The 24,445-nt window shown below is 36.7% G+C and overlaps 1 long non-coding RNA gene across 1 annotated transcript in view; it reads left to right on the forward strand.

The window, feature by feature from the left end:
• Positions 1 to 23,587, forward strand: part of LOC131154295 (uncharacterized) — a 30,188-nt gene extending 6,601 nt beyond the window's left edge. The window contains exons 2-4 of the long non-coding RNA XR_009136411.1: positions 18,244 to 18,360; positions 19,717 to 19,867; positions 23,090 to 23,587. This is a non-coding gene — a long non-coding RNA (uncharacterized LOC131154295). The remainder of the gene's footprint in view (positions 1 to 18,243; positions 18,361 to 19,716; positions 19,868 to 23,089) is intronic.
• Positions 23,588 to 24,445: the final 858 nt, after the last annotated feature.

The raw sequence follows: 24,445 nt of genomic DNA on the forward strand, positions 1-24,445 counted from the left end.
GGTTCGGCAATGCCTACATCGATGGGAGCAAACAACAATGAATTTTTACTATCTTGTCTCCAAATACATAGAGTTACATCATACAACATGTATATATAACCCTCCCGGAGGCTTTCCTACTAAAACCCAACCTATACAACTTCCCAATTCAAAATTTGAAAACTAGTGCTGAGTGGCCAAGCAAAACGTCGACGGTTTAATGCCGAGACCAGACAGTTGATAAAACATTGCATAACAGTCAACTGTTTCCTTCTCATCCTGACAAAACCATTGACAGTTTGCTCCTGCAAACCAGCATGTGTTGTTTTCTACCATGTTTTCTCTTTGTACATGCATTCCACTCAACATATGAGCCACATATTACAACAAGTACAATTGTCGTAGTGTAGTAGTACAATCCATGACTCCATTCGTCTTGTTTTTTGAGTTATTTTTGTTGTCATGGGTTTTGTTCTAGTATTGTTTTGACTTTTGAGTCTTTATCATTAAGGCTTGAAATAATTGTTGTCTAATGAGCCACAGCTAAACAATGTTAGGTCAAGTGGTGATTTAACATGGTATCCAAGCCCTTTGACCAAAATGTCTGTAGTTCCATCTTCACCATCTCCATTCTTCTAATGAAAATTAAAATTTCCATGCAAGGCGTGGTAAAGCTTTTGATTTCTATCATTCTATGGCTTCTCCATTCCTCAAATCCAATGGGCTTTGCATGTGCAGTGATGTGTTAAGAGATTTTGAAAACTATTTTTTGATGCTCATTTAAAAGCCTATACTTTTAGGTTCAGTGGTTCCTCAACATCAACTCTGAGTTCTTTCTTGGGGGTTCCTTTATCAATGTATATTGTATAGTCAAGATTGGTTTATGTCAATGGTCGAGATAAATTATTGTTCAGGTTAAGAGCATAACAACTCTGTATAAGCTTTGTATGGAGTTTCTTTTGCAACACAATGTAAGTGTCAAATATGGCATAGCTGGAAAGTACTTGTGGCATTTCCCTTTCTTGATTGTGGTTCATATCTCACATGCCAGCCTTGGGAAGTTTGTATCATGGGGGTTTCTCCTATTCTCTCCCATGGTTAAATATAATATTGGGGATGGTTCTTGAATCTTCTTGTGGGTTTGTTCTTGGATTTGCTTGTGGGTTTTCTGTTTTCTAAAAGGAGGATTTTTTTTTTTTTTGGTTCTTTTCATTAGCTATTGCATGCTATTACATGGATATATATGGAATGCCTTTATATGGGCAACTAGGTCATTGGAGCTGGCTGAATTAATGCAAGTTGGTTTAGCCAACTTTGGGACTGCCAGCTATACTTGTTGCCTGATCCATTAAGGGATTCTATATAGTTCTACAAATTATGATAAAAAATTTCAAATTGTATTTTTAACACCCCTCTTAATTTGTAATTCTAGCATAATTTCTAGATTGCCCAAAATTTTCTATTATGATTGCATTAGTAAATAAGTCTGTCAACTGCTCTCTAATCTTAAAAAATTTAAGCTGGATTTTCCAGATAAAGTGATTTTTGTAACTCAATATGCTTGGTCATGCTGCGAAACACTGGATGTTTTGTCATTGCAATTGCAATAAATAGTTGTAGGAGCATCTTCTATTTGTTGTAAATCTAAAAGTATTCTTCTTAATCATACTGCTTTGCATGCTGCCTGTGTTAGTGCAATATATTCAGCCTATAAGGTCAAAATTCGCCTAAAATCAAAGCTTTTCTTTGGTTGGCTGTGCTTAGTAGGATAAATACTAATGACTTGCAGCAAATTAGGAGACCTTTAAAGGCTCTCTCTCTTGTTATATGTATGTTTTGTTTTGATTGTTCAGGATCTATTTCACATCTTTTTTTGCACGGTGATTTTGCATGGAAGGTTTGGAACAAGCTATTCAATTTTTTGGAGAAGCTGGGTTTGTCCTAGAACAGTGGAGGAGTTCTTGGTAATATTTTTTGTGGGGTTTGGGAGGAAGAAGGAAGGAATTGCATTATGGAATTGTGCTTTATTTGCAGTGTTCTGGGGCTTGTGGAAGGAATGTAACTTGTGCATATTTTCAGGGAAGAAGTTACCATATTGGTTGGTGTGGGAAATGTTACTTTTATGGTTTCTTTATGGTGTGTGGGCAATGGAAATTTCAAGGGGATGTGTATTTCAGATGTTCAGTGTGATTGGCAGTCTCTTATTAGGGCATGTTGATTTCTTTTGCTGTCTTTCACTTTTTGTGTTTTTCTTTTTGGTTTTCCTGGGGATTCCCATATTTCGTTGAGGAGATGTCTTCTCTACTTACTGTCCTTTCTTTCTTTATCTAATGGATTTCTTTTTCTATAAAAAAAAGTGCCACTATTTTTTGTTTTTTTGTTACTGCGAGGCAGGCTTTGTGCTTTTGAACTGTACCATCCTTTCTATACTTAATCTGACCCATTTGACTCCTGACTCCAATTACTTCCTTACCCTTGGGTGAATCTATGAGCTTTCGTGTGTTGTTCTTTTCTATAGTTGCAATTTCATCCATGTCTTTAGCCCAAATTTCTTCTTTTGTTGCTTTATCAAAAACTGTGGCAAACATCACATGATTTGTACCTTCATGGGGCTGTTTACGACTCTCAGAAAATTTCCCTTGAAGAACTTGGTTGTCAACCTGAAGTTCTTGATAAACTAGGAGATTTAGATGGTCTAGAACTTATATTTGGGATTTTGGTTGAAATTTTTAATTATTGAAGTTTGTGGAGGGACCACACATATTCATTATTGTTGATCTCTGTGTTGAATTTTCTTGCCAACTCCATGATGCCATTTTATAAAATTAACATCTTAAGAAAATTAATCAATTATTTGTCTTTGGGTTTAGAAAACAATATCCTTTTGATTTGTTACTATACCCAAAGAAGATACTTACCTTTTTCATCAGACTTTTCCCAATAGTGTGAGGGAATATGTGAATAAGCTATCCAACCAAAATTTTTCAAAAGAAATGGTCCATGATCACATAAATTGGCTTAAAAGGATTCATATAGCCGACCTCACCTAGTGGGAATTAAGGCTTGGTTTTGTTGTTGTACTGCCTTATATGGAGTGTTATTTTGAATTGCTTTTGTGGGAGATCGGTTCATGACATAGACAACAATATTAACTGCTTTTGTGCAAAAACTATTGGGGGGTTCTTTACCTTTTAACATGCTTTGAGCCATTTCAACAATTGTGCAATTTTTTGTTACTCCCCATTGTGGGGACTATGGCGCACCATAGATTATCTTCTTATGCCTTCTTTTTTTCTATTGTCATTAAATGCTGTAGACTTAAATTCTCCACCGCCATATATTCTTATAATATTCAATTTTCTTCCTCTTTTTGTTTCTTTGAAAGTGTTTTGAACTAAAGAAAAGTTGAGAAGGCTTCTAATTTTGGCTTTAGAAAATAGGCCCATATCATTATGGTATAATCATCAATAAATAAAATATGTGATGTTGTTAGGAGATGGCATTCTTGCAGGTCCACAAAAATCTGCATGCACTACTTCTATGGAGCTCTCGCTCTCTAAGACGTCTTTAGGAATGGCAGACAATGCATTTTTGTGTAAATACAATCTTCAAAATTTTGCTTTGCTTAAAATGTCAGGAAATCCAACAGCCATGATTCTCTCCTTCAATAATTTAAGGCTTTTGAAATGTAGATGCTCATATCTGATATCTCATATCCCATAAATGAGAATTGTCATTGCTAAGGCTTGGGGAGACAATTTTCTCATGTTGTGGATGGCTTAGATAAAAGGAAAAACTTTGTTCAGGTTCATTTTTCCTTGCCATTGTGAAATTTTTCTTGTCAATTATGATGCATTTCCCATTTCCCATGGTAAGTTGATGCGTATTGGGATGGAGCCACGCCCAACTTGAAAAAGTCATGAGTTTATCCTCAAGACATGAAGACATGCTCACTTAATGGCATGAATGTTGCCACCCATTGGGCGACAAAGTAGACAAGCACCGGGCATGGCCATGTACAAAATCCATGGCATGAGAGTTTTGTCAGTTTTAATTTATTAGGCCCTTCAATGTTTAGAAACGTCCTGGATTTGTGTTTAAGATTAATGCTTAAAAATGTCTCGAATAATTTATGATGAGATTATTGTTTAGAAATGTCTTGTTTTTATGATTTAGGTTATTTTTAACTCCAAGTTTGACTTAGAGAAGGGGTAAAATGTGTATTTTCATCCAGTAGGGATCTTCAAGTAAATTCAGACATCAATATAACTAGCCCAATGATAACTGGCACCATTGCCACTTCATCTTTCTCTCTCTCTCCCCCCCCCCCCCCCCCTCAGTCTATATTCCCTCTCTATCTTTTTTTTTTTCCCTCTTTTAATCTAAGTCTGCCCATCTCCCTTTCTCCCTCAATTCTAAGAGTCTTTATTATTTCTGTGGTTCCTTTCCACAATCCCTATTCCACAGGGTACCTCTTGTGAAATAGGGCACTTTCCCTAACACCTTTGACAGGGGTTGGCATAAGGAATTAAGGATCCCATTCCATCATCGCACCCGTAACCAATCATCACTGTCCACATCATCTTAAAGGTGCTTGCCTGCATTTTGGTCAAACACATACAAATCCAAATCCAAATCCATGCTCCCAAACACTACCTTAGGATCACTAACAGTCTTAGAGTGAAAGAGGTTTTCCAAAACTTGTGACTTCAAAAGAAGAGAGTACTGATTGAGAGACAGTCTAACACTTAGACACAGGTGGACTGCACGTGGGCATTAGACTCTTAAAGTTGGCAATGACCTTTGCTGCTGTCAGTTTTTGAATACAGCTCCACATGGTTGTGCTAATGAGGAACAATGAAGAATGAGAGGGAGATCAGAGAGAGTCTTACAACAGTGAGACATGGTGAGTGGAGGTGGCAAGGAACTGTGGAAGTGAATGAGAAGTGGGAACAGGTGTTCAACACCCTTGCCCCTTTCCTTCATTTTATTTTATTTTATTATTTTTTAGAGATTGGGTGGGTGGGTTGCACATTGAACCCATCTGTTTGGTTTATAAGGGAATCAAATCCACTAGTTGACCCCACACATTGTTCATGGGTTTGGTTGGTCGGGTTTGAACTACCCTAAAAATTAGTATGTATGTAGAAAAATTAGTATTTAAAATTATATTTAAGACTATTTAATTACCACCTACCATGATATTATGTTTTATTTTATTTGTATTTTAAGCTATAAAAATCTAAATATTTGTGCTTTAGCTTCAGATAACAACCTAATTAACACATTAAATTTTACGTAGAATGCGTGCAAAGTACGGATTAATGGATTTTATGAGTTTTTTATCTAATCATATCCATGTTCTATGAAAAGATTGATCTCTCTCTATTTTTCCTCTCTTCACTGCTGAGATAGTTAGCCTCCACTGGCAGCCACTCCAAGATTCTGAGAGTTTAGAACTTTTGGAATTTTCAATATTGGTTTGAGTCACGCAATTGTTGCAGATATAAGAGCCTTTTTAGTGAATGGCAATAAATCTCTTTTCATTGTTGAGATAGCTGTAGGAAATCATCTTTAATCATACTGGATGGAATTGAATACAAAATTTTCAACTTACAATTAAAGTTGTTTTTTCGGTCTGGGTGAATCGGTGAAGTGGATATCCCTAAGTCTAGATTTCAATTTTCATGTTATGTTATTTTCATGAAATCGTGATTGACAGGTTGGGATCAAAGTGCTTCATGAAAGGGGGTGTGCATTCCATCAAAAGTGCAGATGGGAAGGAAGTGGTAGGCTGGTGTATAAAACAATGGATGCATTATAACATGGTGATCAATCAATGGTGACCATAAAGTCTGTTTAGAATGTTTTATGGTACCTTCACTTGTGGTGGAGAAGTTCAATACAAATTAAGTGTACAGTAGTTGATGAGAAACCAAAGGTTTTTTAAGAAGGGATCTACACAGGATTATGAGGGCTTCAAAAAATTAAACTATGCTGATGCCCTAACGGAGGGGTGTGGTTACCCACAAATTTTTTCTGGTGGCATTAATCAGAGACGTGGATTGATGTCCAACATTGATTTTGGAGTATGAGATTTGGGGGAGATTTTTGGCTTAACTTCAATCTTAAATCTGGTTCGAATTTTAGAATGGATAGGATAGGTCGCTCTCTTGGTGGGCTTGGAGCTTTTAAAAGAAGTGGAATGCTCTTCAAAGAAGGGTTAGATAACAATAACTTAGAAGGGTTAAGAGTTATTACAACCAATGTTTTAAAAGGTTCAATCTAGGCTTGCCTTGAGACTCGCCTCAAGGCAAGGCATGCTTAAAATGCCTTGAGGCTCAATCTAAAATACCAAATTTCAAAAAGGCCAACGCATTATATGTTGAGGCTTACACATTTTTACAAAAAAAGCACGTTTTTTGCGTTTTTTTAGTTGAGGCTTATGCATTTTGGGTGTGTGATTCTCAAGTTAGAATTGGTTAGAAAATTTTAACTACATGTTTGTATAAAAGAAATGTCATAATATGAGTTTATTTCTAAAACTCTTGAACCTCAAATTTTCCAAAATAACTGAGAGTTGTTTCTTCAATCATGAAAATAGTTGAACTTTGTAATGGTATATATCTCTTGTCATGATTTATGTCATGTATTCAAGTTAGCAATTTTTGAATGGCCAACAAGTATTTTGCAAGGTACATCTAATTTTTCTTTTCTTTATTATATTTGTGATTTTCTTAATTTTACTTTATTTTAAATATATATAATTTATTTATCAAATTTTTATCTTAAAAAATAAATTCTCAAAAGGCTTACACCCTAACACCTTAAGGCTTACGCCTCGCCTTTTGAGGGTTAAAACGCCTCGCCTTACGCCTTCGCCTTTTAAAACATTGATTACAACATTTGGGTCTCATGAGCTGGTAAAATGTGTGCAGAACCAAGGGAGGTCGGCTTTGGAGGGTTTGTGGTTGTAAAACCAAAGATAGAGTGGAAATAAGCAACAAGGAATTTGACATACAGAGGATTCGTCTCTTTAGGATCCACAAATGAGTTGAATGTGCTCCAATAATTTTACTTGAGGATGTGTTGCTTGTATGCCTGAAAAACTTGGCTTAGGACATTTTCTATTTTTCCACATTATAATTGATCAACAAAGGCAAGTTAATTGTTCATGTTCTATATATATAATATCTGTCGCATGAATAAATCCATGGAATATACATTGTGATGATGAGTTCTTAAGGATGCTAAGCCTATGAGAAATTTTCCTCTTAATGCTTAATTCTTAAATGCTCTAGTCATAGGATTGTTAGTTGTGAGTTGATAGTTGGAAAGACTATTTATGTTATGTCTTCCCTATAGTGGCGACTAGGCTCACGTCACTTGTGTAAAGACATAGGTAAGTAGTAGATTGCTTGTTAGAGAGCAAGTACACTGAGCATGAACGTATTAAGAATTTTTGAAGTTTGTTTTATTGCCCACCCAATTGGATGCTATGTGAATTTGGTCATAGAATCTAGGGATTCATAGTTGTCTTGTATTTGAGCTTCTAAACTCTGACCATGTAGTGTGTTTTTATCTCACCGTGAAACTTAAACATGCATGGATTGGTTTAAATGTTTGAAATATGGAAGTAGAGGAGAGCATAACATGGCATTTATCACTGAAACTTTGACCATATAGTGTGTTTTTATCTCACTGTAAAACTTAAACATGCATGGACTGGTTTAAATGTTTTAAGTATGGAAGTAGAGGAGGGCATAACATGGCATTTATCACTGAAATGTCCTAGCCATTAATTGTGTTGTCACTTAGCAAAATCCTTCATCAATGTGAATTGAAGATTAGAAAAAGAAATTCTAATCTCATTAATGGTGGGGGGGGGGGGGGGGGTCATATTCATAACATAACATATGAATGTTCCTTGTGGTTGATACTTGATAGTAATTTCATACCATATTGGTTTAGTTTAGGAACATTAATAGAAGCTTGATAAAAGGGATTTGTGTTATGGTAAGTGTAACATAATTGGTTGTCTCACATTTAGTTAACTTGGATTGCCATGATGTATTGCGAGGTCACTATGGATAATGGTAATCTTAATGTCACTAGAGAATTAAGTGATTTAATTTAAGTAATTAAGAAAGGATTTCGAATTGAGAAATTAATGGTATTATTGTCATTGTACCCTTTTCCAAGCTGGGATGGGCCTACAAGCTCCACACAAGGGGTAGATTGCAATTAAGAAGAAAAGAGAGGTTAAATGCATATGATGCATAAGGGTGGATACAATTGGAATAAGAGAAATAATTAAGTCCTAACAAGGGTCTAGATTATTGGGGCCTAAAAGGGCTATCCACTCTCTCTCTCTCTCTCTCTCTCTGTATGTGTGTTTTTGAGTCTCTTGATTGTTATTCTCCTAATCTTTCTTTGGTTGAGTCTTGGTTTATATACATGCTTGTAAATGTTGAAATATTTGGTAAATTAGAAGACCATGATAGGCCACACCTTTATTTATGATACGTATCAAGTATATAACAATGACTGCAGTGCCCAATAACATTGCAATAACACATGCTAAATTACAAAAATAACACTAACACTCGCACTCATGTGGAGCGTAGATATCATATATTTTTAGCTTGTTACAAATGAATTTAACATGAGAACCCACGAAGCTTTAGTGAATAAATTTGCAAGTTGTAATTTAGACTTTATGTGAGTGGTTGTAATAAGCTTTTGCACAAGTTTCTCTTGAACAAATTGAGAATCATCTTCAATGTCTTTTGTGCTCTATTGGAAGATTGGGTTGGAAGCAATATGACTAGCAACTTGATCATCACACATCAACTCCATAGATCGAGCATGTGTAAAACCAAGTTCTTCGAAGTTCACGTGTAGTGTGAACCATAGCACAATACTCTTGACTTAGTGCTTAACCTAGCCACCACAGTTTGTTTCTTACTTTTCTTGGATACCAAGTTACAACCAACAAAAATACAATACATCGTTGTGGATTCCCAATCTACATTTGTATATCCCTGAATGTAAGTGTGACATGCAAGAGACCTCTTGTAGGTATACCTCTGAGGTATAGATGCAAATTAACTTGTTCTCAGAGAATCATGAAATTGGATCACAACACTACATCCAGTTGAGTAACTTTAAGATAGTTTAAATTTTCCAATAGCAGCAAGTCTCCGATACTGTCCACTTTGGCCAACAAATGATACATATCTAGCACTAATTGACCGTTATGATCGATGGGTGCATCGACTAGTTTGGATCCCAACCATGGTTTTAAATAATGGCTGTGACCATTATGTAACATGGTTATGTAACGTTTTTTTTGAGTTCCCAATATTGTTACACACTGCGAAATTGGCGGGAAGAAAAGTCACGGCTGTAGTGGCTGTTACGAACCACGATTGTTACGTAAAGGCTGCTACTACCGTACTGTTACATAACTGCTATAGGACGGTTATAAAAAAAAAAAAATTTATTTTTTACTTTTTCTTCTCACTTTTGTTCTTTTCTCCTTTTATAAATCATTCTTAATATGCTATGGGGAGAGAGCGGGAAAAAGATTATAATGAGGATGATAATAATACAAAATTTATTACTTTTTAAAAATACTTACAAGATATGTATTAATTAACAATTTGATCATAAAAATTTGTTAAGGAAATATTTTATTTTGATAATATTAGCAATTTGATATTTAAAACTTTTTGATATATGTATATTTGTATTATTCATATGTCTTATGTGTTTAATAGATTAATAGAGTGTATAATGTCTTTTATTTTATTAATTAATTTATTAGTAATCACACAAGAATAATGAAGAAGTATAAGTACACACACATAATTTTTCTGTCAATGGTGGTTTGAAAAAATGTAAATTTCTTGCCCTTACCAAACAACTTAGTCAAATTGAAGGATCCAAAGGACACTAAAACTCCTTCTAAGAAGGGTTAGAAGCTTAAAAAACATGCAAATACACTAATATGCATGAAGTTGTGCGTGCTTGAAAAAAATTCACGGCCATTGCACCCGCTTCCCGCTACACCCATTACTTAATTGCCCTACCCACTACTGCAATTTAAAACCATGATACCAACAGTCCACTCTCATCCAAGAGGTGAAGGAAATACTTTTTGACAAAACAGTTCCCATGCGATATAAGGATATACTTCTACTTCCAAGAAGTATTTCAATGGTCCTAAATCGTTGTTGTGAAGCTGGAAACTTTGATTACCATCACCAATAATCACAATATCATCACCAATAATCACAATATCATCCTCACGTAACAAGGAGAATCCTATCGGATGCGGTATGAAGATAAAATAAAGATAGATCTTCTGCGCACCGTTGAAGCCCAAAGTCAAGTACTATATCATTGAATCATCCAAATTATGCTCTAGGGGATTGCTTTAGACCATATATTATTTCTTGAGCTGACGCACTAAGCTTGACTTCACCTAGCAATAAATCTAGGTGGTTGCTCCATATAGATCTCCTCCTGAAGATCACCACGTAGGAAGGATGCATTGTGTGGTGGCTAAGGAGATGAATAAACAAACTGAGGCACATTTAGAAACTGGGGATAATGTGTTTGAATAATCCAAATCGTACACTTGAGTATACCCGTTAGCAACAAGGTGGGCCTTCAAACAAGCCATGGAATTGTCTGGATTGACCTTCATGGTGTACACTTAGCAACAACCAACCAGCAACCATAGACTTAACAAAAGGAAGAAGTACCAATTCCCAAGTATCATTATCTTTTAATGCACGCATCTCCTCGATCATTGCAGTCCTCCGTCTAGATGGATAAGGCTGCTAAAAAATATTAGAGTACCAATAAAAAAACAATACGACGGTGATAAGAAATTATAGCAAATGAAATTAGAGATGAGATGCTGTGTACAGGTGTGTTTATATTTTCGGACAGCAATAGGAAGATCACCATCTTGGGATGAGATTGTCAGGTGAAGAAACTAAGGCATAGCAGTGGAAGCTAGATGAAGCTCTCCTTCCTTGTGCTGTGGTTGTGTATACACTTGCAGATTAGGATGATCAAGGTGATGAGAAGGACTCAAATTAGATGAAGATGTAAGCAGATGACTAGGCAAAGTTCATACACCAGAATCAGGAAGCTTAAGTAAGGGAAGGGATTCATTGAGGTCAGTCAAGGACTCAGGATAGTATGGTGTGGACTCAAAGAGGGTAATATAAAAGAAATGATGCAAGGTAGGACTATGACAATGGTATCCCTTTTGAGCACGAGTAGCTTAGAAAAATCCTGGATGCTGCTGTCCTTTTAGGGTGTCTCAAGAAACCCTTTTATCCCATGTGTTGGATCATAGTCCTTTTAAAGTCTAGCTAGGCGAAGTGGGGTTTTACTTCATATAGGTTTGACAAAATGTGGTTGATTCATCACTGAAGGCCGGTGTACTCTTCTGAAATCTGTAGTTCTGACAATGCCAGCCTGTGCAATGACAGTGATAGATATGTCCAAAGCTCTCTTCGAAGAATGGAATGCAAAAGCTAGGAACTTTTAGAGGGGATTCAATTTCTGATGCCTATAAGCATCTATCTCTTAAATGTTGGGACAAACTCTGTAAACTGAAACAACTTAGGTGACCTAGATTCAGAGTGATGTTAGATAAAAATACCTCTCTTTTATCCAAAATGTGCTGGAAAATGGTTGCTGGAAGCAACACCCTTTGGGTTTCCTTGTTGTCCCAGAAATACTGCATGAGGAACAAGTTTCTAAAGGTGGAAGGAAAAGAATCTGACTCCTATCTGTGGAAAACAATACTTAGCTGCAGAGATATCATAAAAAAGGGTTGTATCTTTCGGCAGCCTGTGGGAAAGACATTAAAATTTGGACTGATCCTTGAATCCTTCATTGCCAGGATTCTTCCTACACCAAAATCAGAGGATGAATCCCTACCATTTCAAGTGAAAGACCTAATCTCCTCTGGAAGAAGTCAGAACATGACCCTGCTTGATACTCTATTTGAGGACCAAACAAGGGACTGTTAGACATATCTCTCTCTACCTTTATTCTCTAGGAATAATGAACCAATTTGGGTGCTGAACAACAAACGAGATTTCTTAGTCAATTAAGCCTAGTGGCTAAGTCAAGAAAACAGGTTCAGATGCACATCCTCGTACCCTTTCCTTTAGAAGGGATTTTGGTAAACCGATGAAAGGCCAAAGATGGTGCTTTGGTGAATTATCAATGATGTGATACCCACAAAGTCCACTAGCAAAATCATTGAGATTCAAGATCAGTATTGCCCAATCTACAATAAAGAAGGAGAAACCTCGACCCACTTCTTTGAATGTCATCTAGCAAAATTGCTTTGGTTCTCCTTTTTGGCAGATCAATATGGATCTAATGCAAATTCCCAATCTAGGCCAATGGATAGAGTGGACATTCAAATCAAATTCAACTTTTGTTTTCAACCATCCTTGAGGCCATCTACTCCCCCTCTTCACTTGTATCCTCTTTTGAAAAATTTGGGCTCTGAGAAACAAGATTATCTTTCAAACTTTGTACCCCAACTCAAATCATCTTGGGAAGCCTCAAACCATATGGAAAGCCCTAAACCTCAATGCCATCAAATTTAATTTTGATGCTGTCATTAGGGCTCTCCTCTAAAATCTTTAGTAACTTGTATCGTTAGGAATAGCTTAGGAATGGTTATTGAAGCTTGGGTTTCCCTCTCACTTCTTCAGACCCACTGGTTGGAGAAGCCTTTGCAGCTTGGTTTGCACTATCCATAGTCAAGGCGCCTGGCCACCACAATATCACCATAGATGGAGATGCCAAAGTGGTAATTGAAGAAATCCTTTCCCAAAGGAGCCACCTGAAATCTTGTGTTTAATCCAAGACATCAAAGACACTGCAGCGTCCTTCCCTGCAACATTCTCCTTCGTTCCAAGGGAATCCAACGATCTTGCTCACGAGTTAGTGAATTAGGCTGCTTTGGTTGACATAAAAAAATGAGATCTTCATCCTATGTTTGTAGCTATTCTTAGAGATGCTCACTTCTTGGGTTTGTATTGTTCTTCTTCGTTACCTTTGTTGTTTTTATGTTTGGTGCATTTACTTTTGTTTGTGTGTAGTCCTATCTTGACCAACAATTAAAAAGAAGAAGAAGTGCTCTCTATGCTATTCTCGCTTTAGCTCTAGGAAACATCAACGTGACTGAGGAGTCATTCTCCCCTTTTGATTAAGGCATAATCCTATTATGAATAAAATCTACACTAGTATTACATGGTGGTTACCCATCCTATGTGCACAAGGCAAACTATCATGGGCAAGCATAATACTTTGAACAAACTTGACTCATGACATTTCCCCCCGTTTTTGACTAAGGCATTATCCTACTCAATGAATAAAATTTAAATTAATATTTACATGATAGTTACCCATACCATGTGCATTAGACAAGCGGTCATAGACAAGAAAACTTGAATAAGATTGGCTTATGAAGGCCCTACCCCTCCCCCCACCCCCTCGGGCAGCTATCGAGGTCCTCGTAGACATTGATGTTAAACTCTTCAAATTTATCGACCATTGATGTTCTCCGCTAACATCTAGCTAATTTATTCATCTTTGAGGCTGCTCCATTCCACTAAGAATTTGTGCCGTTTTCTCCTTGATGTAAACTCCCTGTTTGTAAGGATTCTTCAGTATCTCATCTGTTGGGTACTTGAGTCTTCTATGTGTTCTAGTTTGCTGAATTATGGAGTGGGTCTTCAATATATGTTATCCTACTCAATGAATAAAATCTAAATTAATATTTACATGATAGTTTCCCATACCATGAGCATTAGACAAGCGGTCATAGACAAGCAAACTTGAATAAGATTGGCTTATGAAGCTCCTACCCCTCCCGCCACCCCCTCGGGCGGCTATCGAGGTCCTCGTAGACTTTGATGTTAAACTCTTCAACTTTATCCATCATTGATGTTCTCCGCTAAAATCTAGCTAATTTATTCATCCAGCAAACTAGAACACATAGAAGACTCAAGTACCTGACAGATGAGATACTAAAGAATCCTTATAGACCAGGAGTTTCCATCAAGGAGAAAATGGCACAAATTCTTAGTGGAATGGAGCAACCTCGAAGATGAATAAATTAGCTAGATGTTAGCGAAGAACATCAATGGTCGATAAAGTCGAAGAGTTTAACATCAAAGTCTACGAGGACCTCAATAGCTGCTCGTAAGGCAAGTGATGTGAAACATAGGGTGCACTTTCATCCATCTCGAAGGATCAAAACCTTGTAAGAGGCTTTCCTGATTTTGGCCAAGATGGAAACTCGTCCTTTATATTTTTGAGTACTCTCCCATCTCAACCCCATAGTGACTTTATTTGTTCTAGATGGAGCTTAACAAGCACCAAGGCACCCATATTGAAAGGTGTAACTGTCTTTGCCCTTTATCTCCCACTTCTTCATCTGCTTTGAAGCTTCTCGACATAGGCTTGGGTAATTTTTGTGTTCTGTCTCCATTCTTTTGTGGAGACGAATGCTCTCAGTTTCCATTTTTTATTTGTGTGCCTACTCCACTGTGTGAGTTATAATGTCTATTGGCCCATAACAAGATCAAAATTATTCTTGTTGGTTGTTTAACTCTTTTCGGTGTTGAAATAGAATTGAACAACGTTAAGTAGCTGCGCCTAATTTTTCTTGTTGGTGGTGGCAAATTGGCGCAAGTGCTTCTCTAATAGCATGTTGAATCTTTCCATTATTTGTTTGTATGCGGTAGAAACTCGAAGAGATGTCAAGCGGTGAACTAAGGATTTTGAAAAATTCTGTCTAGAAATGTCCTATGAATCTTTTGTCTTGGTCATTGGCAATGTCTTGGGGAACTCCCCAGTACTTCTGAATGTGCTTGAAAAGAAATTGTTTTTTCTCTTTTGTTGAGCTGTACTTTGGTGTCGGTATGGAAGTAACATACTTCGAACCTGTCTATAACCACAAGTATAGACCTTGCGTCATTGATTTTGGGTAGGTTGGTGATAGTCAAGTGAGACACTTTCCCATGGCCTCATTGGTACTTGAAGAGGCTCTAAAAGCTATGTAGTATTGACAATTTTGGGTATACTCTCAGCTACCTCATCTCTTTTGTTTGGCTGGTAGTAACTTTGCTACAACAAAAACAAGATGCTATCTTGGGTGGTTTGCCCACCTGGTGTTATGATACTCTTGCAACGTGTCTTCTTTATGTCATCGACTTGAGCAACAAAGTGCTAGTTGCCATGTGCCAATGGTAAATTATCCTCTAACTAGAATTGGCATGCTTTGCCATCTTCCACGAACTTTACAAGGTTTCGCTCAATTGTATCTTTGACAAAGTTCTCCTTAATTTGCCTCTGCATTGTCGTAGTAACCTTGTTTATTGTCAAATGCCTTACCAATTGAAAAGGCTGTAAGCTTCGCCTTCTTGTTTGCAACTTGGTTCATTTGCCCGCCTTATGCTTGAAGAAGTAATCAAACTTTGTTGGGAATTCTTGTTAAGCAATAGGATAGCTTAGGATGTGTAAATAAATGGCTGATAGTTGAGTTATCTATCTTAACCATGAACTTAGATCCTCACTAACATTGTTTTCTCTTAAGCAGTGTACTTCCGCTTAGCTTAACTAAGTTTATGACTCCCTTATGCATTAGGATGCCCATACTATAGTAAGACTTCGCAAGGCATAGTTTGAACTTTGAAGCATTTGTTTGTACCTTGAAGGGTTTCATGATGTTTGAAAAAAAAGCAAGTACATGATTCCTCATCATGGCTTCCACCAAGTTGTCAAAGGCTCCCTATAGCATGTCTGCATCCAATTCTTTCCTTAACCCTTCTTCAGCAATTTAGTTAAGAGGTAGTCTTCCTTAAGTGGCCCTTAATGAACTTGAAATAGTAATTGGAGAGTCCATGAAAGGATTATAGCTCTTTAACTATTGTTGAGATTGTCTAGCCTCGAATATCTTTCACCTTCTCCATATTCGTCTGGATGTAACCTTGTTCAAGCACATGACCAAGGAATTTAATACTCTTTTGAGCAAGAGCGCGCTACAAGTGAGGTTTGGTAAAGTACTCCATAGACTTAGATGATCAGAAAATTAAAATAGTGGAGTGGGATACTTATTGCGCATAGGATCTTATTTTGAGCATATAGTAGTCCACAGACACCTACATTCTCCCATAATGTTTCCTCTGAAACAACAATGGTGCTTTGAATGGTGATTTATGTAACCTGCTTTCTTTAACTTATTAAGTTTCTTCTTCATTTTTTAACTTTGGGGATGCCATCTAGTATGCCCTTTCACTAGGAGGCTTCACCCTAGTAGCAACTCGATTCCATGCTTCACACCTCCTCACCAGGGCAAGTTTGCGGTAGCCTATTCAACATCACTAATTTGTACTCCCCTAGGCTCCAACACATTCGATGTAAGTGGGCATTAACTATTCTATTATGTCCTCATCCACCACCAACTGGGCAAGATAAGTTGATTCATCCTTCTTAATCCTTTCTTAAGTTGCATGGCAAAAAAGGAACTTCTCGTTGTCTCCTTTCTTCGTCACAACTTGTTCCATGCAAGGGTGATCATCCATCAAGCCAAGGAATTGGCAAATGACATTGGGACCACCCTAGTCTTCCTTAAGAATTCCGTTCCAAGTATCACTTGGAAATCATGCGGATGGCTATGAAATTCGCATGTCCACTTACCAAGCTTCATAGTCACCTTCTTGACTACTCTTAGTGTAGGTTGGGCTGTGGAGTTAATTGTTTCATGCATCCTAAGTCTTTGTCTAGCTTTAAGTTGAGTCTTTACACTTCGCTCTGTAAGACAAAGTTATGGATAACCCTAGTATCTACTGTAGCAAGAGTGCTCTTCCCATTGATTTGTACCCTTCAGCTTGGGCAACTTTGGGTTCTTTTGTTTGCCTCTCCAATGCATTTAGTAGCTGCATTGCACCCATTCCTCAAGATTTCTTCCTCATCTTCATCCTATCTTTGTGACCCCTCTCTACAATCAATGCTTACAAGGCATTGAGTGACAACTTATGAGGGCAATGAGCAACTCTTTGAGGGCCCTCACATAAGAAGCACACAATCCTTACCACTGGATGTGTTGAAAGATTGAGAGGATGCTTCCTTGAAGTTGATATCTTGTTGTTGTTTCCCCCACTTTTAGGTTTTCCTTTCTTGAAAGACTTTCTGCGATTTCCATGCGAGCCAGTCTCCTTAGGTATGGGGGGACTCTCTAGCATAGTCTGTCAAGCTTTTGCAGTAGCATGCGCAGTAGGCAAGTCTTGAACTCTTTATCTTTGAAGTTCATCCCTAGTGCATGGTTTCGAAACTTCAAGGAAATAAAACTGTCTGTCTTTGACATGTCTTGAATATCCAACATCAAAGTAGAGAATTTTCTTTGACCGAGGAGTCATATTCCCCCTTTTGACTATGGCATTATCCTACTCAATAAATAAAACATATATTAGAATTTACATGATGGTTGCCCATTCCATGTGCACAAGACAAGCGGTATTGGCAAGCATAATCCCTTGCACAAGCTTGGTTCTTGACAGCAGTGGATTTAGGGGTTGAAATCACAGATCCGGTGAGTTTGAGTGGAAAGTCACGCACCACCATGTTAGGCACACACAAGGGTGGTGATTTGAGTTGAAATTGCAAACCCCGACAATGACAACCTGCTCTAATACCACTTGATGCAGGTCATATTCTATACCACTTGACGCAGGAAAACTGTCCACCATCTTGAATTCTCAATTCTGGTCTTCCTCTTTAAACTAATACACTGGAGACCTTTTATAGGCTTACAATGCTTGGAGAACAAGAATCTACTTTAAGGAACCTGAATAAACTAATATACTAGTTTCCTAATAATAATACCTTAGAATCTTGCTACCCTAAATAAAATGAACAAAAATTCAATAGCAATTAGGATTAGTGAAATAGATCTTGTTTGTATGTTGCATTAGTGAGCTATCATGTGTGTTCAGTCTAACTCGAGATCCAGTTCCTTTTTTTTGTTTTTTTGTTGGAGGATATTGTGCAGTCTGCATAATTCAATTTTCATTTATTATGCTATTTTTATTAGAATCATAACTTCAAGTTCTAGGCATTATTTTTTAAGGAACTATTATTTTATTTTATTTAGGTTTCCTTGTATTTAGTTTATTTATGTTTCCTAAATTAATTCCATTTTCTTCCAAGCAGGCCCTCATTAGTTTTTACTCTGGAGTTGAGAATTAAGTTGTCAGATTTGGTCCGGTTTTATCACACTTTGCCGAGATGGTTGGATGTATGGTTCAGCAGTTATGTTTTCATTAGGGGGTAAGTAAGAATAAGCGATTTCCTGTGGTCAGGGATGAGTGAGAATAAGAGGGACCATAGCATTAATAATATCAACTCAAATCTTCTCAACCAACAACAAAGTAAATAAGAAATGACAGTCAAAACTAAAACATAAGAGCAATCAGTTGCTGCCAGAACCACTTATTTTTTTAACATCAAATCCCAAAATTTAATCTATTTTTGAAGTGTAGACAAGAATTTTGTGAAAAATGTCTACTTTTTTTTTCTTTCCCAAATCCCAATCTTCCCTGCTAAAAATGGAAAAATGAGAATAAGAAAGATCACAAATAACATCTAAAACCAGAATACAAAAATGATCAGTTGTCTTTAGAGCCAAACCCCACTATTGTTGCTAACTATAAAGAAAAGTAAATGGTATTTCCAGCTGAAATATGTTTTGACATAATGAAATTTGCATTTCTGCAATGCACCACAAAATCTTTAAAAAACATTTGGCAAAAAAGTAGAAATACAGATTCTGGACCTAACCAAGAACAAAGGAGAATTTTGAAGCCCAAAAAAATCACATCCACAACATCTCAACTAAAAGTCCATCCAGAAATGAAAATAGCAGAACTGAAATAAAGCTCAACAAAAAATGTTACAGATATGATCTAAGAATAACAAAAAATTAAATTTGAATATAGGAGTCTAACCTCCCTCTTGCGTCTGCCACAGAAGAATAATCGGAGGAACTGAATGAAAAAGGAAATGACCACACAGCAGCAAAAAAGATAGGATTGCTTCCTTCCCACATTAGCACATGAAAAATCAGCTCCAATGAAAAAATCAGGACACGGCTGTGCAGCATATTGCCCACAGAAATGACTCACTGATGCACCCACTGTACACAGAAGAAAGCCCCTTGACAGCCCTAAATTTTGCTCCTTGGTCTGTGCCTCTGACCCATGCCAGTTCCTGAAAATCTAGCTCACCATAAAAAATGACAGAACCCTGCACTGCACAACCCACAGAAACATGCCGCTGTTGCAGTCAACCACTGTACCATCATTCTGCCCCATTCCAACCTCTAGTAAGAAACCACCACAATATGTTACTTGAGGACATTCACACCTCAGGAACTCATATATATATATATATATATATATATATATATATATATATATTATAGTTTTATGGATATGATTTGATGAGAATTGTGACTGGATTGTGCATTGAGTTTTGATTTATCTGAATTTTGAATTGCTTATTGATGATTAATCCTACAGTGAACACTTTCAAAAGAAGACTGCAAATGCTTCATCTCTTTTCTCAGTTAATTAACCTTTGTAGCTAGAAAATGATGCGCACTGATATCTTTCTCTATTGTATCAGGAACGGCTCATCAAGAAACATGAGTATCTTCAAGTTTGCGACAGAGTTAAATCTAGCCGAATGATCTTTCACTTTACTGGAAAGATCTTCAATGACTACAAGCAGGAGTAGGAATCAGGCGTTTTTATTTGGCACATTGGTGGTTTAACAGGTGAGGGATTTTGGGCAATTTTCCTGACTCTGTGACTGAAATATTCGGTATATTCATGCCCATATTGCATTATCTATTATTGCTTGAATTTTGTTAGTGATGGTGATGATTGAAAGACCCAGCCAGTGCAATGGGTGGACAAAGTAATACATTGACAGATGAGTTGACAACACAGTATGGGGTTGGGTATTGGAGTGCTAAAATTCAGTGTCAGTGTATCACACTTATTTTTTACTCCTCAAGCAAGTTCTTATTTGTGGTTCTAAAGGGCCACTTTAGATTCATCTCTTGGAGCAATCGAAATGATTCCTTTTTGCCTGAATGATTCATTTTTGCTTGCTGCTTCTATTCTCAGTATCTCTGCAAGCTTTTTTAATTTCTTTATGGAGCATGGGTAAGATGCCCGTATGGTGGTTAGGTATTCTGATGTTGATTACCTTTGCTTTTCTGATGCTGCTTCTTTGATGGCATTGGGAATGTCCCCATACAAGCAATCTACATATCAGCACTCACCTTTGCTAATCAGTACACATCTCTGCTTGCTTCTGTGCTTGGTCCAATTCAATTATAAATTCTTCATGGGGGAAAATGTTCTTCTGTTTCAGACAGAAAATGTTTGATGTTATATTTTAGGTACATAAAATGAAAAAATCATTTAATTCACAGGGTTTATGTGATAAATTAAAGCATTAGAGCATGCATATATTGACAATTTAACACCTGTTTCCTGTTCCCTGATTAGTGTGCTGTATCAGATATCAGTTGATGTTATCTTGTCTAGTAAAATTTATTTTCAGAATATTGTTTTCTTCAATAAGTCTGCATGAAAAATATCTGTTGATATTTGGTGATACAATTATACAACAAAATATACATTAACTAGATCACAGAGTCCTCTTCCATTTGCATTGTGTCATTCACCAGTTTGGGTCATATTTTATCCGGAAACTACTTGGTTCTGTGATGTATTACGTCAGATATTTTTTTCTCCCCCACCAGGCTACTACATGGACATGGCTGCAGTCTTCACCTTCCCACTACCACCCCTTTTTTTGGTGGGTCAAATATGCCCAATGTGGCATACAAACTCAATGATTAAACTAGTTCCGTATTTTGCGTTCTACTTGGTCTCTGACATAAATTCTTGTGTTTTTTTGGGGAAAAATCTGGCTCATTGTATCTAGTCATAGGTTTTTCTTTATTTCTATTTGTGGGATACTCTGTATTCATCTTTCTTTTTTGGTACTAATTGTGAGATTGAAAGAATAGTGGACAGACAATTACAATATAAGTATATGTTAGAAAAACAATAGTAAAATAAGTAATAATTGCTTTGTAGATTTACTCATGGGCTTGCTTATTCACAGCATTTTGAAGTTGTCTTGGTGCCTGAGAATCTGTGCACTGTATGTAATGGTTCTGTAATGGTATGGCTGCTTAATCCACTCCCATTCACAATTGGAACCCGTGGGAACTGTGAGCCAGTTCTGTTCCATGGTTTTGTTGATCATTATCTGTCTCTTATATGGGTTATTCTACTTTCTCACAGCCTTTTTCTAATTAATAATAATGATTTCCCCTGAGATTCGAGTATTATTTCTTCCTTGTCTGTTAGCATTGATCCTGCATAATTGGGTTACAGAATCTTTACCCTCTAGCTCATATTCCACCTAAAACGATATTGAAGAAATTATAAGGCAATGGAAGGAATGGTACTTTTAAAAGATGAGTCCTATCAAGAATTTAGTCTTTAAAATCTAATAGTTTTCTTTAGATGCATGAACATTGCTAGAGGTGGCTACGCTGGTTAGGAGGAATCCCTATCTAGATACCTAATCTAAAATTCCTATTACTTGTATGGTGAAGCATTGCATGTTAGCAACATGGGGCCATTCCTCCACTGTTCCAGGATTCCATTGTGTCACTTGATTAAAGTTAGGAGAAATTGTACACTGACCAAGCCACACTACCATTTTTGTTTCTTTATATCTTTGTTTTTGTTTGTTTTTGTTTTTTTTCCAGGTGGGTTGGGGGGGGGGGGGGGAGGGGATTATGACCCCCAAAAATTTAACTTCAGTTAACTTCAAACACAATAATTTCCCTGAAGTTAAAATCTTAGCTTTTTTAGACTCATGAGGGGTGAAGATGCTTTACAGTGCATAATGTGGCTTCCTGACTTGTTATGTGCAGTGGAGAAACTCTGTATTTGAATTTTGAAATGTTACGGGGGGAGAGAGGGGTGGAGGAGCCTCTCTATTGGCTGGCTTGACATATTTTGTAGATGAAATATTGGATTTAAGAGCAGTATGAGACTTTCTGTGCTTTGCATCATTAAATAGTTTCTTGATGCATCATTAAATAGTTTTTTCTGTACTTTGCAACTTTATTGATGTAATGTCATTGTCTGGTTGTTATAAAATGTCACAAGCTGCTCTTTGGTATGGGCTTCTTGTCCATTTTTGAATCGACCTGATAATCTATGTGCTTTCTATTATAATAATTCTGGATTTACTTTACTTCAACTCTGGTAAAAAAAAATGCCTGCCCTGTAAAATTAAAGTAATAGTCGAGGAAAGTTGGCCCAAGTTTTTAGTTCTTGTATGGAGGCACTGCTGTACAATCTTACAGACTGATTCATGATGCAACTTTTCTATTTATTTATGCCATATCTATCTACATTATGCTGGCAACGTTTCAGTAGAGGAAAAGCTCGTCCCTCTGGATGAGTTAATAGTCACTGTTATGTTGCTTGGAAGGACACTTTCCATATCGTGAAATCTAGAACTTTGTTACCACACTTTCTTTTTCTTTTTTAGAAGTTTGATATTAGAATCTAATGATTAACTAGATGTTGTTCGGGGAGTCACAGGTTTGGGAATCCAATGCCAAAGAATAGGGTGCCATTCTCATGTGGATTCAGATTACCCAAGAAATATATAGGCATGCTTTGTAGGCATCATGTATTCCAATCCTATGTAATTCTGTATGCTCACCACGGATTCTGGGATGAATCAAGTGTGGATTCCCAACTCGCATTCCTAGAATCCTCAATAGTTTTCTGAGCTAAACAACTAGTAAGCCCCTAAACAAAACCTATAACCACTATTTATTTTCCGGAGAACTTATGCATTTGGAAAGTATGACTTCTTATGTGTAATTTAGAATGAAGTTCTTATGGATCACCTGTGTTTACTTCTAGTGATGCGTTGGTTCCATTGATAGGTAATTGCTGCACTGTATTTTATGTGGTTCGTTTGCCCGTTGCTGCTAATACAACCATGGAGCAACATGAAGCTTAAAAAAGGCCTTGGCTGCTGTTTACTATGGATGCTCACTCATGCATTGGCTGATGTGGAGTTACCTCCTCAAGTTTAGGGAAAAGAATGTCTTCCTGCAGCTTTGGATGGGAAATCTCTTGTTCTTGGATGCTTATGCTTTTGTGCCGAGTATGGTGCACTTCTTTTATACAACAAATTACAGCTTGCCTCTTCCCGGAATGCCTTAAGGCACGAGAGAGAGTAAACCCCTATCACCATTGCAGAAGTAGATCTCCTTTATTATGTTTGATTTGAATTTGGCTCTTTGGAGCAATAGGATTTGCACACAATTTTATCATCGTCCAAACGTGTTTGGACTATGCTTTTGCGACATAGTTTTGGATCTATTTGAAAAGTCTTATTTTGTGTCAGATATGAAATGCCTGTTTAAAATTTTTCTGAAGCGCTCAGTAATTTTTCTTAACTTTTGCAACAACCCGTTGTCAAAATCTGTTGAAATCCTTAAATTAATTTAGGAGTCTTGAACTGGTGTGTCTTTTTCAACTGCAACCGCTACCATACCACACCAATTCTAAATTCAAACAGGGGTAACTATTGAGAGTATTGGCTTCCATACAATCCCCTACATTCTAATGAATTCATAAGCGGAGTGTTAAGGAGGTTGTTTGAGAGCACTAGTTTTAAAGTTAAATTTAGATTTGTATCAATTTAAAAGAAAATGAATATAACTTATGTATTGTTTTAATTTAAACAAATCAGATTCAAGGCTTAAAATCTTAAAATCTATGTATTTTTTTTCCTTTTTTTTAAATGCATCCAAGGTTTACCCTCTAATTTTGATTTGAAGAATTATAAGACTTAACCCACACTTGCCTATTATTAAGGCATGCAATATTGCTTTGAAAGTCGTGTCAAGATGGTAAGTTAAATCTTATCTTTTGGGGGAAAAAAAAAATACTTGTTTGAAAAAGTGTTTATCTAAACGAAATTTGACGTATTATAAGTAATTCTTTTGAGGAGGGTACATTTTTCTAAAGAAAAATGTTTAAAAAAAAAAAAACTTGAAAGAGTACTTTTTTAATTGTCAATGACATTTTTCAATAATTCTTATGAGAAAAATATAAGGCTGTCTAAGAAATTAGAAAAATGGCAAATGGGATAGTCCAATAAGATCAATTCTGAAATTTAAGAAGAGAATGACACTGGTGCTTTCATTTTAAAAAGTTTTGGAGCATTGAGACAAAAAAATAAGCCATAAACTAATTTGCACGGCTCCATCCTCTTAATTGTTACTTTTTTT

The sequence above is a fragment of the Malania oleifera genome, chromosome 1, assembly GCF_029873635.1.
Source record: "Malania oleifera isolate guangnan ecotype guangnan chromosome 1, ASM2987363v1, whole genome shotgun sequence".
NCBI lineage: Eukaryota > Viridiplantae > Streptophyta > Magnoliopsida > Santalales > Ximeniaceae > Malania > Malania oleifera.